The 11,968-nt window shown below is 49.6% G+C and overlaps 2 long non-coding RNA genes and 2 other non-coding genes across 4 annotated transcripts; 1 reads left to right on the forward strand and 3 right to left on the reverse strand.

Moving 5' to 3' along the window:
* Nucleotides 1-3,832: 3,832 nt before the first annotated feature.
* On the reverse strand, nucleotides 3,833-3,904 carry TRNAA-AGC (transfer RNA alanine (anticodon AGC)). The gene has a single exon. It is a non-coding gene; the product is annotated as a tRNA-Ala (tRNA).
* Nucleotides 3,905-3,971: 67 nt separating this feature from the next.
* LOC121018359 (uncharacterized) lies at nucleotides 3,972-6,099 on the forward strand. The gene is made up of 2 exons (XR_005785167.1): nucleotides 3,972-5,000; nucleotides 5,885-6,099. It is a non-coding gene; the product is annotated as an uncharacterized LOC121018359 (long non-coding RNA).
* A 4,167-nt stretch (nucleotides 6,100-10,266) lies between these two features.
* On the reverse strand, nucleotides 10,267-11,664 carry LOC121018356 (uncharacterized). Its single transcript, XR_005785165.1, has 2 exons — nucleotides 11,518-11,664; nucleotides 10,267-10,767 (listed from the first exon to the last, which is right to left on the reverse strand). It is a non-coding gene; the product is annotated as an uncharacterized LOC121018356 (long non-coding RNA).
* On the reverse strand, nucleotides 10,867-10,938 carry TRNAA-AGC (transfer RNA alanine (anticodon AGC)). Its single transcript has one exon. It is a non-coding gene; the product is annotated as a tRNA-Ala (tRNA).
* Nucleotides 11,665-11,968: the final 304 nt, after the last annotated feature.

An 11,968-nucleotide genomic window follows, 5' to 3' on the forward strand; every position in this document is an offset into this window, starting at 1 on the left:
TCCGCTCCACGGGGAAGGGAAGGGAAGGGAAGGGCAGGGCATGATTTTCTTGGGAAAGCCCGGGTGGGAATCCATACCACACGCCTTTCGGAGTTTCAGAGTCGGATTTATCACAGCCTGAGGGCAACTGAGCAGGCCGGAGGGGGCGTCCAGGGTAATAACGCTTCCGTGGCCGCACAGGGATAGGGACCTACTGGGTTTACAGAGCGAGACCCAGACGGAGACGCGCGAAGCGACCCGTCTTTCAACCCAGAGATTTGTGGTCCTTGATCTTCCGGAGAATGGGGGGGTGGGGCGTGGAGAGGAAGGGGTGGGTGTGGTTCGGGGCACGTGGAAGGTAAGGGATCCGTCTCTAAGGTCGGCCTGGAGGTGAAGCACCGCGAACCCCGCCCGGTGCCCAGACCTGACTGTGGGGGTGGGTGGGGGTGAGCAGAACAAGTATAATAGCAGAAGGAGAGCTGAGTGTCCTGGGAGGTGTGGACTCAGGAACTCGTTTACTGATGGTTCTGGGAGCGGGATTCTGAGGGGGAGACTTCTTCCCAGACTGACCCCGAACCCTACAATTCACACTGGTTAGCCCTGCGGCCTTGAAACTTCCATGGGAGACCCAGAAAGACTCATTTCCTGGCACCAGGCTCCTAGCTGGTCTTCTCTCTTCTTCGTTTTACATCTTTTTAAGTAAGTGTGTCACTGAGCCTCTTGAAATTGAAAGCACATTATTGGTTTGGCAGAATTTCTCTCTTGGCTGGTTCATGGGGCTGCTAGAATAGACAGAAGGAAACACAAGTGGCAGGTTTCACTGGACTCGAGTGCTTGAGAAGTGCCCCCCACCGAACTCTGCAAGCTCTGGTACGTGGTTGTATGTGCATGTGTATGTGTGTGTGTGTGTGTGTGTGTGTGTGTGTGTGTGTGTGTGTGTAAGAGGATGGCTGGAATATTATCTAGGCTGTTCGATGGTGTGGAAACACAATTGTGAAAACTCCCAGGATCATCCAGTAATTATCCCTTAAATCGCTCCTGGAGAAACCTACATATTAGCAGGAGTACTACAAGTGATTCACAAAGAGGTTGGGGTTCTTTTTTCTGTTTGCCCCAAGGTACACTGAACAGCATAATTGTTAAAATCAATGTTCTTTGACAACATTCAGACTCTCCATCCACTGCATGATTGAAAATATCTATTCCAGGGGAGATAGTAGGACGTTTCAAACATGATTCTTCTAGTGAAAGAACCATTTATCTCATAAAGTAGAACTCAGACCCTGAAGACACATGAAGCCAATTTCCCGTGCATCTAGGACAGGTGGAAACATTGTAACTGGTTGGGTGCCATTTTTAAAAAGGTGGCAGGCCAGCAGGAGTGGGTTTTTTATGTGGGGAGCTTTTGTGCTCTAGAATTCCAATCCACACTTAGGATCCGGGTGTGTTTACAACGTCTCACCTTGTTAACATGGACAGGGAAGATTAGTTATACTGCTCTAATAAGTCTCCTATCTTGACTGAATGTGAAGAAACTGTCTGCACTAGGTAGTAAATGATTAACTCATCCTTTTTCTCCAATTAAATGTGCCTGTGAAAAAAATAAAGCACTGCCTTTTCAGTTAGAGTGTCTACATGGCCTAAGGGATCATGTCTGCTCCCACATTCCTGTGCAGCCCATGGTCCTACCCAACTGCTGCCTCCTGCACATTCACAGATGGTCCCACACATGGGCACGTCGCCTTTCCTCTAAGAGTTTCTTAATCTGTAATTTCTTCCTGAGAAAGCTAAACAAAAGATAAGTTTGTTGAGATAGAACACCCAAATAAAACATGGTTGAAGTTCCAAAATTCATCTACAGTGTACTTTAAAATAAGTCAGTCTTATTCTGAGTCAAAGTTAGACACAACTTGCTCTCAAAGAACTACCTCAGACAGCTCAGGCAGCACGTTATTTGTTTTTATTGTTTTATTTTTATAATGTTTTATTATTTTTATTTTATTTATTTTTATAATTTAAAATTTTTCCATCCGATATTTTCTAAAGCGTTCTCATACTAAGCTCTTGACCTTTTCACTATATTCTCTTCTCCTTTAAATCACAGAGGTGGGTTTCCATGGAGAAGTCTATGGTTGCATTATTTTCCCTTTTCCTTTTTTTTCCCCCTTCCCCCTGCCCCCACATTTGGGCTGAGCCCTAATATAATACAGAAAGGCAGTCGTGATAATTCAAGATATTCTTTCTCATGTTTTGTCTTGTTTCTTTTTGTGACTTCATGAATTCCCATAGTCTCCTGACATGGTGGGTACAAGTGGCAGAAAGACACTGTAAAATTGTACCTTGAAAACAAGAGGAGGGAACACATGACAGCAGAACAGAAAGAGAACGATCGTTCGCTTCAAAAAAGTCTGGCTCCGGAGCACTACTTCAGAATCTTTTATGGAGACGTAAATCCCAAAGCCAAGACATCTTAACTTGAGAAAGAATTGTCCTTGGAACTTACTTCTCCTTTGAAATTTCCCTAATCACAAAAATTAAAGTAATGAAACAGAAAAAGAAAAAATTTCCTCGTCACTTCACAGGGAAACTTTTGACATTATGTTTGTTCGGGGAACCAGGATTCCCAATACCTGAGCAGTCCGTCAGCCCGCACTTCCATTGTGGTAGCTAAGGGTTAGGATCTTCAAAATCTATCACAGGGCTTAGTACACGAAAGGGGACTTTGGTATTAGCCAAATGATTAATTTTGGTATTAATACCGAAGCTCTTAAAGATTTGATGAGGACGAGGCCGCTCTGAGTATGGAAATGATTACAAGATACTATGCTATTTTAAATGTTGCTGAGCACAAAGACAGACACAAAGTTCCCAGTACATATTGGAAGTTAGCACAGTGTTGATTGCAAAACTTGCGAATGTTTATTAAAAGGAAAAAGAGGGGCGCCTGGGTGGCGCAGTCGGTTAAGCGTCCGACTTCAGCCAGGTCACGATCTCGCGGTCCGGGAGTTCGAGCCCCGCGTCGGGCTCTGGGCTGATGGCTCGGAGCCTGGAGCCTGTTTCCGATTCTGTGTCTCCCTCTCTCTCTGCCCCTCCCCCGTTCATGCTCTGTCTCTCTCTCTGTCCCAAAAATAATTAAACGTTGAAAAAAAAAAAGGAAAAAGAAACTTCACCTCGAATTCAATTACGTATGTTGATTCAGAAAATATTAATATTATATTACCATGGGAGAGAACAAGGTCCATTATCAGGCCGCACAAATGGTTCGACAATAGAAGTACATTTTTGCAATTGTATCTCCTACATTGGAATAGGAAACTGGGAAAAGATGAGAATACAGGCATGCACTTAAAATGTATACCCTCCTGAGCCACGTCCCAGCACCCAACCCGGCGCTTCCCAAAGCTTCCCAAATCACCCAACCCGGCGATTCCCAAAGGAATCGGTTGGGGATCCAGGTCGTGGTTGAGCGGGTCTGCGCGGGGGCGGCCGTTCTGCGTTTCTCATCAGCTCGCAGGGGCCACCACGGTTGGTGGGAGGACCGCACTGATGGGGGCGCACCGGCCTCGGGCCGGGTCGCTAGGGGTGCGGACGGAACTCGGCTGGAACCCGTGGTGGGGCTCGGGGACCCTGCGCGGACGCCTGCGGGCGGCGCTGCACCCGCGCCGAGGGCTGTGGGCGCGGCCACCGCGGACGGAAGCAGGGGAGCTAGGAAGACGGTGTGAGAGCCCGCGCCCTTCCCCCAGTCGGCCTCTCCGTCCTCGCCTCTCCTTTCCCCCCGCGGTTAATACAGCTGCAAAATGGAGGCGGGGCCCCCGCGCCCACCGTATCGGTGAGGAGGGACCCCGAGCAAAAGTGGAGGTGCCGGGGATTGAACCCGGGGCCTCGTGCATGCTAAGCACGCGCTCTACCACTGAGCTACACCCCCGCGGGAAGGGCATCCTCCCGGGAGGCTATTCAAGGGCAGCGCAGGCGCCGGCGACGGGTTCCCGGAGGCCGCCTGGGCCGGGTCCGCGGCGCCTGATGCGGCGGCTCCGCAACCTCGCAGCCGGGACGGAGGCTCGCTCCGCGGAGAGACGAGCGAAGCGCGCTGCGGGCCAGAGCCCGTGGGAGCCCCGGATCCGCCCCGCGAGGCCGCCGCGAACGCGTTCTCTCGGGCCTCCGCGCTCTCCTTTTCCCGCTCTCCCGGCTGCCGGAAGTCGTGCGCAGGGAGGCGACCGAGGAGGACAGGTGCAAAAGGCGGGGGGCGCGCAGACGCCGCCCCGGGGCCGGTCCTCCCGGGAGACCGCGCGGGCGGTGCACCTGCCGCCCTCCCCCGCCTCACCACCACCCCCCGCCCGGGCGGCAGGCGCCGCGCCCCTCCCTCCAGCCCCAGGAGTGCACCTGCGAGGCTGACGGCGCGGACGTGGCTCTTTGGGTAGAGACAGTGTGGTTCTCCAGCCTCTCCAATTAGAGGCTAGAAGGACGCTGGCAACAGTGAAAAAGCCACCCAAGTCTCGGCTCAAGACGTTAGAAGACGAACAGCGTGATAAACCAGAAGACTCGGAATAGACTAAAAGAAGGGAGCGCTGAGAAAGACGAATGCAGAAAATGACGACTTTTAAAAAGTGGAACTAATAAAGAACCTAGATGTTTGAAAAGGCAACAGAAGAGTCAAGCTTCCAGCTAACCTAATTAAGAAAGAGAAAATCAGGACCGCAGCCGAGTCCCCATCAAAACAAGAGGGCTTTTAAAGGCGTGAGAAGCATCGTAGCACAGTTCAGCAAATGATTTAAAAACTTAGATGAAGTGGATTTTGTAAATATCATATCCAAGTTAATCCTTGTACAGACGGGAGGCAAGCAGGCTATTACTCCAGAAAAACAGAGAAAGTAGTTGAACAGGCACGCCCCCCAAAAGGGCACCAGGCAAAAATACATTCACAAGCAAATTCTACCAAACTGTTAAATATCAAAAAGTCATGATGCTACTTAGATTATTCAAAGCATAGAAAAAGAAGAAAAACTTCCTATTCGGTGCATAAAGTGAGTATAATATTAACCACTTTTTTCAGTTTGCACCAAAGATTAAAACTATAAGCCTATTTCACATAATGCAGGATGTCCAACTGGGGGCTATTCCAGAAATGCACAGAGCACTCATTACTAAGAAAGATACTGGCAAAGAGTCCCTCCTCCACACAAGTCTATGCAGGGCCCCCTGCGCTCCTTTTCAACTAGGCTTTGGCTTTGGGTCTTTGATTTTCATCTCTGTGTTGTCCAGTTTCTGTGAGAGTCCTTAGTTGGGTTAGCTAGGTGTCCCCCATCCTCCGTATCCGATCACCTTCCATGTCTAATTGGGCCCCTTATCCTCCGCCATCCCCCAGGTGACATGGGGTCACCGTGGCCCACTTCCAGCAAGAATCCTGTTAGGGCCGTTCAGTCTCAATCCCTCCTTACCCCTGATGTTTCCTCTTGGGAACTTCCTAACCACTGATGAACCCCCGCCCCACTCTTGGCTATAAATTCCCACTTGCCAAACACTGTATTTGGAATTGATACTTCTATACTGAGGCCTCTTCCCCCCTATTACAATGTTCCTGAATAAAGTCTGTTTTTCCTGCTATTATAGCTACTAATCAGCTCTGGCTTATCTTTAACAACATTAATACAGACCATCATGTTGATAGAGAAAAGGAGGGAAAAAACATACATGATTATCTCTATAGGTTCAGAAAAAGCCTTTGACAAAAGACAACGTATGTTTAATATTTTACTGGAGGATTTAGTGTCCTCCAAAAGTTCGTGTCCATTTGGAACCTGAAAATGTGACCTTATTTAGAAATCGCGTCTTTGTAGATGCATTTAGTTAGGAGGAGATCATATTGAAATATGATGAGCCCTAAATCCGCTGACTCATGTCCTTCTAGGAAGAGAAAAACATGTCAGAGACAGAGACACACAGAGAAAAGGAGGCTGTGCCACGATGCAGGCAGAGATTGGAAGTGGAGGGGTACCGGGAGCTGCCGGAAAGGAAGATGAGGCGAAGAAGGAGGCTCAGAGGGAGCATAACCCAGCTGACACTTGATTTTGTACTTCCAGCCTAGATAACTGTAAGAGAATAAATTCCTGTTGTTTTAAGCTACCAAGTTTGTGGTAATTTGTTACAGCAGCCCTAATAGACTAATACAAATAGGGTGCCTGGGTGGCTCAGTTGGTTAAGTGTCTGACTTTGGCTCAGGTCATGATCTCCCAGCGCGTGGGTTCAAGTCCCGTGTCAGGCTCTGTACTGACAGCTCAGAGCCTGGAGCCTGCTTTGGATTCTGTGTCTCTGTCTCCCTATCAGCCCCTCCCCAACTCATGCACTCGCTCTCTCTCGCTCTCTCTCTCTCTCTCTCTCTCAAAAATAAATAAGCTTTAAGAAAAAAACTAATACAAATATACTAAAAGCAGTCAGTAAAATAAGTATTGACAGACACTTCTCAGCATGATATTTCTTGTCCCATCTTTTGGTGTCACAATCCTCCTGTATTCCAAAGCGCCCCTCCCATTCCGCTTTACTTTGATTCTCTTGGCTGTAGGGGACTCTGGAGTTATGAGAAATGAGGTCGTGATGTGGAACAAGTAAGACTTTGATAATACGGAGGTCAGAAATCCGGGGCCTGTTTCTCTGGGCATTTACTGAAAATCAGGAATGAGAGTAGAGGTTGAAATAGTTTGATAGAGAAAGAGCAAATTGTTGATTCTATATAGTTTACTTGGTTCTATGCAGCTGTTTTAACCAAAAAGTCAAAAAAAAAATCACAGATGACAAGAGTTCTGTTGACTTTCAATTTTCCTGTAAACCACTACGAGCAGATTCTGATTTAAATCCCAGCTGGTCCTCTAGACTTGTGGCCTGAGGCATGGTTCAAAGGAGGCGAGGAACCGCCTTGCTGCACAAGGTTCAGTTGGTGGGGCAGAAGACTCTTGGTCTCGGGGTGGTGAGCTTGAGTCCCACGTTAGGGGAAAGCTAATTGTTGCTCTCCCGCTGGTGCATTTGCTGGTCTCCTCAGTTGTCCTCTGGGCTGCAGCCCCCAGGCTCCATGGCGAGGACGGTGTACTGGGTGGCTGTCCCCGGGGAAAGCTTAGAACTACACACAGTTCAGAGGAGAGGGGGAGGGACGCACTGAGAGAAAAACCTTCCTCTGATTCACCAGTGTCTGTAAGCTACGAAAACGTGGATCGTATGAGCAAGAATATACAAAAGTGGAAGTTCTGACATAGAATCCTATTAGGACCCATGCCAAGGGGGCTGTCGACGGTGCTGACGGCCAAAGCTTTTCAGAGGCGAAAGGTCTAGTGAGGTCAGGCATGAGTGTATTTACAAGCTGGTGAAGGACACTGAGGTGACCAGAATTATCTAATAGGAGTCTACTAAGGAGCCTCACTGATCTCTTTGTCAGACAGAGAAAGGGGGATATGTCCTGACTGCCGTGTGCTGATAGCCCCTGTGCACAACTGTGATTCATATCCTTAAAGATTCAAGGTGTACTTTGTGCTGGATGTGCTGTAACTTTTTCAAACTGGGTAAAAGAAGCTACCTACCCCTTTGCCCAACATCCACTCAGATGGCTGGACTAATGTTCTAACCTGCTAAAGGTTTAAGAGTTCACATCTATCCTGATAGTACATGTGACTTCAGACTGTGATTTTGAAATGCTATGATATGGAAACATATGTTTTTTTTTTAAGTTGATGTATGGTTTGCACACACTGTTATGTTAGTTTCAGGTGCACAACAAATAATTCGACAACTCTGTACATTATGCTATGCTCACCACTATAGAAACACAGAGATTTTTAACTGTCTTGGGAAACTTAATTAAAAATTGGAAAATGTTAATGATTTATTAGAGGAAAATGCACATCTGAAAAAAAGCTCAATTATGAGCGTTGAAGCATATTGGGGACTTAGACTTTTGAAGCTAGAGGAAATGCCCTAGAAAACTACTATCCAGGGGCCCCTGGGTGGCTCAGTCGGTAAGCTTCCAACTTCGGCTCAGGTCATGATCTCACGGTTTGTGAGTTCAAGTCCCGCGTCGGGCTCTGTGCTGACAGCTCAGAGCGTGGAGCCTGTTTCAGATTCTGTGTCTCCCTCTCTCTCTGACCCTCCCCCGTTCATGCTCTGTCTCTCTCTGTGTCAAAAATAAATAAACGTTAAAAAAAAAAGAAAACTACTATCCACATTGTAAAAACGGTTTCTTGATGTCATTTTGAGAATCCAGAAGGACATAATCAAAAACCACAATCTACCATTAAAGAAAGCTATTGCCATCTGAGAACTGTCATGCACAGCAAAGGACTCTGATGTTCCCAAGATGGCCATTTGGTGGTGCCCACGCCATTCTCCAGAACATGGATGTGCACATTACCTGAAAGTGCTCACAAGGTCAAGGACAGATTCCTCCAAGCTCTTCACTTTATTTTTAGAAAAGTACACCCAAGAAGCTCCTTGGGTGGCTGAATCTTTTCTATGTCTATGTCTTATCATAAGCTCCTTCCCCAAACAACAACAATGCTAAAGCTCTGATGAATCTTAAGGTTCTCCCATTAAAATGTACATTTCATTGTCCTCATTCTCCAGCCTAAGAAAGCAGTACAAATGAAATTCATGTTTTTTTTTAAATCAACATTTTCAGAAGAGCTTTCTTTACCCTAAAATTCTACCTATTAAAAGATAAACTGAGGCATATGAAAATTTTTTTAGTTTATTTGAGCAAAAATCAACTCGGATCTGCTAGGGGCAAGCTTGTGGTGGTTAGAGATGGCCCTCTGACAGCAGGTGTAAACACAGAGCAGAAGACGAGAAAGGAAGTCATTCGACTGGCTAGAGCTTAAAGCCTCGTTGGCTGTTTGTGATTTGTTGTCTTTATTGTTTCTATTTCGGAACCTTCGAGCATATACAGGCTTAGTTTTAATCTGCTTAAGCAGGCATTAGAGCCCCCTTGTCTACTGGCCTCTCTGTTTAATTGATTTAACAGTCCTAAGGTAATACAACCTATGCCACAAAATCCTCACAAACCTTCACTGTATAACATCGCTGGAGAACTCTATAAAGTTTAGATTATTTCTTCCCTGACAAATTCTATCCTATTACCGATGGAGTTCAGGACATGCTACTCCAACATATGGCACTTCGGCATATTACATATTTTAAGCTGAAGGGATCTGAGAAAACAGCAAAAGGTCACTCTGGCCTCCCTCTATTGCCCTTCTTCCCTGGAACAGGTCATAAAAGGTGACCTGTGAGAGATGCCCGCCCTGTGACTGAAAGAAGCATCCTTATTTCCAAAGACAAAGGGACACCCCTGAAAAACAACCTTGCTAAGTTTCCCCCAATTTGCCAGATTACCTCAGCCTCCTTAACCTATCACATCCCTCCACGGGTGACCACTGTGCACCCAACCCAACCCAAACATACTCACATCTGTTTCCTTGGGTCATCCTTTCCTTAGGAAGGCTCTCGTGTCACGGTGTCATGTAAAACTTATGTTAAGTAAATTTGTATGTTTTTCTCCTGTTAATCTGCCTTTGTCTTTTTAATGTTCAGACCCAGCCAGGGACCCTGAGAGGGTTGAGGAAATCTTTTGCGTCCCCTACATAACCTTCTAATTTTGCAGGTATTATCACAATCTAATGTTAAGCACACGGTTCTGTGGTTCAGGTACAAGTTGTATTTTCAAAAGAGACGCTACAGGACACACACATACATGAGTCAGGAAACTGGTTAATTTGGAAAAGATAGCCTGTAACGTTAACCTTAGACCTACATTGGAAAAGTCTGATTAAACACAAATATCCCCTTAAACTCTGGGGCATCCACTCGGTTTCACGTTTAGCCATGGGCAAGAGATGATTATGTCCCGGGGCCCCTCCTGGCCATGTCTCTTCCTGTGGATATTGGGTCCACACTCTATGTATGGGGGCTCCCAGAATTCTCTATCAAAACAGCCCAGACCCTCCCCTCTTCCAGGGCCTGAACAGACGTCACCCACCCACCCCACCCCCCCTTTCGGAGGCCATCCTTCTGAGGGCAGACCATGCCATTAGCATGCTTCTAGGCCTAGGAGGTGGCCCTGAACGGGCTCTTTGCCAAGTGGAGTGTTTGAAGCTTAGAAGTGTGTGCTGAGGTGTTCACACGTTGAATGTACAAAGCCCTTCAAAATGTGGGATGGAACCGGGGGTGCTAAGAAAGGGGATGGGGCTCTTTATTTTCTGATTCCGCTCTTAACTCATCTGTCAGTATTAGCCAAGCAGGTGCTTCTTCAAGTCAGTCAGATAAGAAGGATAGAGTTTATTTAACACAATACAGAATTTCTGTCTAGATGATAAGTTTACGTGATACTTGAGAAGTTTCTTCAAAGTCAGGAATGACTTTAAAGGTGTAACAGCAGAGAGGGGATGGGAGGAGAGGGCGGAAGGAGGAAGGAGGGCTGTGACTGGGAGCGGGTGCTGGGAATGCACAATTTCGTCCGCCCCCCCCCCCCCCCCCCCCCCCCCCCCCCCTGCCCCAGCAGCTCGGAGAAGGAGGGCGTCAAAGGACAGGGTCCAGTGCACTGCGCCTCCGTGCGTCTTGCTCTCCGACGGTACCGCGAGGTGAAGCCGCTGCAGGTGCGCCGGGTCGTCGCTGCTGCGGTGGTTCTCGGGTGGAGAACCCGCCAGCAGGTGGCTGCGGACTCGGCCACGCCCAGTCCCAGAGCAGAGATGCGCGCGCACCGCAAGCCGAGTGGGGTCGGGTGGTTCTCGTTGTTTTTCATGTGAGTTCGGAGGACTGCAAGAAAACAAAGAGACGAGAGAGAGGCGCAGACACGTTTTAATAAATGGTGAGGCGGCCGGAGAGCTGTTGGAGCAAAACCTGCGTCTTCAAAAGTGGAGGTGCCGGGGATTGAACCCGGGGCCTCGTGCATGCTAAGCACGCGCTCTACCACTGAGCTACACCCCCTCGCACACAGAGAGGCCCGGAAATGCGCCTATGAATGTTCACTGCGGGTTTCGGTGGCGGCTCACAACCCTTCGCGGCGCCGAGGCGGGGGCACGGGCCCAGTACTAGACTGCCCCGAGGACGCGCTGGGAGAAGGAGAACCCGGGCCGCAGGGCGGTCCCGTGTGGGACCTCACTGCGCGCCCAGGCGGAGGTCTGGGAGGAGCCGTGTGTCCGGAGAGGCGGCCGAGGGCCGAGGGGGAGGAGCAATGAGGGGACCAGGACCCCCCAGGACCCGAGGGGCCCGGAGATGCGCCGGGGACGCGGGCAGAGCGGGCGGAGCGCAGCGCCCTGTCGGGCCCGAGCCGCACCGACTGCGAGGAGCGCGGGGCCGGCGCGTCCAGGGGGCTCGGTCTGCAAACCCGGCTTCCTGAATCGGCCCTTGGACCGGCGGTGTGCACGCTCCCGCCGTGTGGGTCCTGGTGCGCCGCCCCGCGGGTGGATTATTTCCCGCTGGGGACAATCGAGGCGCTGCCGACTCGGGGGGCTCTTGACCTTCCCGGTCACGAGCTGCACGAAGCGTTTGGACGGGGGCCCCTACCGCGAAGAGCGCTGCCACTCCTGGTAAGAAAGACGTCTCTGCACAGCCCGGCGAACGTGTTCGCCGAGCGTGCCTGTCCCTATGTTTGGTGAATTTGCTTCCCCTCCAAGTCCCCTAAGTCTGCGCTTCCGGAGAACGGCTTCTCCGCCCCCCCCCCCCCCCCCCCCCCCCCCTGCACTTGCTTGCTCGGTCACCACACGTGGGCGTCTTTCCCGAGCGAGGCAGGGAAGCCAACCGTGTGTCTGCGCTGCCGCGATGTGGGTCCTGGGGTGGGGGTGCACCTGCCTCGGCCCGGGCCGCTGGGGCAGCGGGGAATACCGACCCCGGGAGCTCGCGTGTCTTCAGCGTGTTGAGCTGGGGACCTGGGGCAGAGGATGAGGAGAGACAAGTGTAGATAAGTGCGTATGCTTTACAGGGTTCTCAGGAAACAAAACAAAACACGAAGTTTCTG

The sequence above is a fragment of the Herpailurus yagouaroundi genome, unplaced genomic scaffold (assembly GCF_014898765.1).
Source record: "Herpailurus yagouaroundi ecotype Mexico unplaced genomic scaffold, PumYag 219, whole genome shotgun sequence".
Taxonomy (NCBI): Eukaryota; Metazoa; Chordata; class Mammalia; order Carnivora; family Felidae; genus Herpailurus; species Herpailurus yagouaroundi.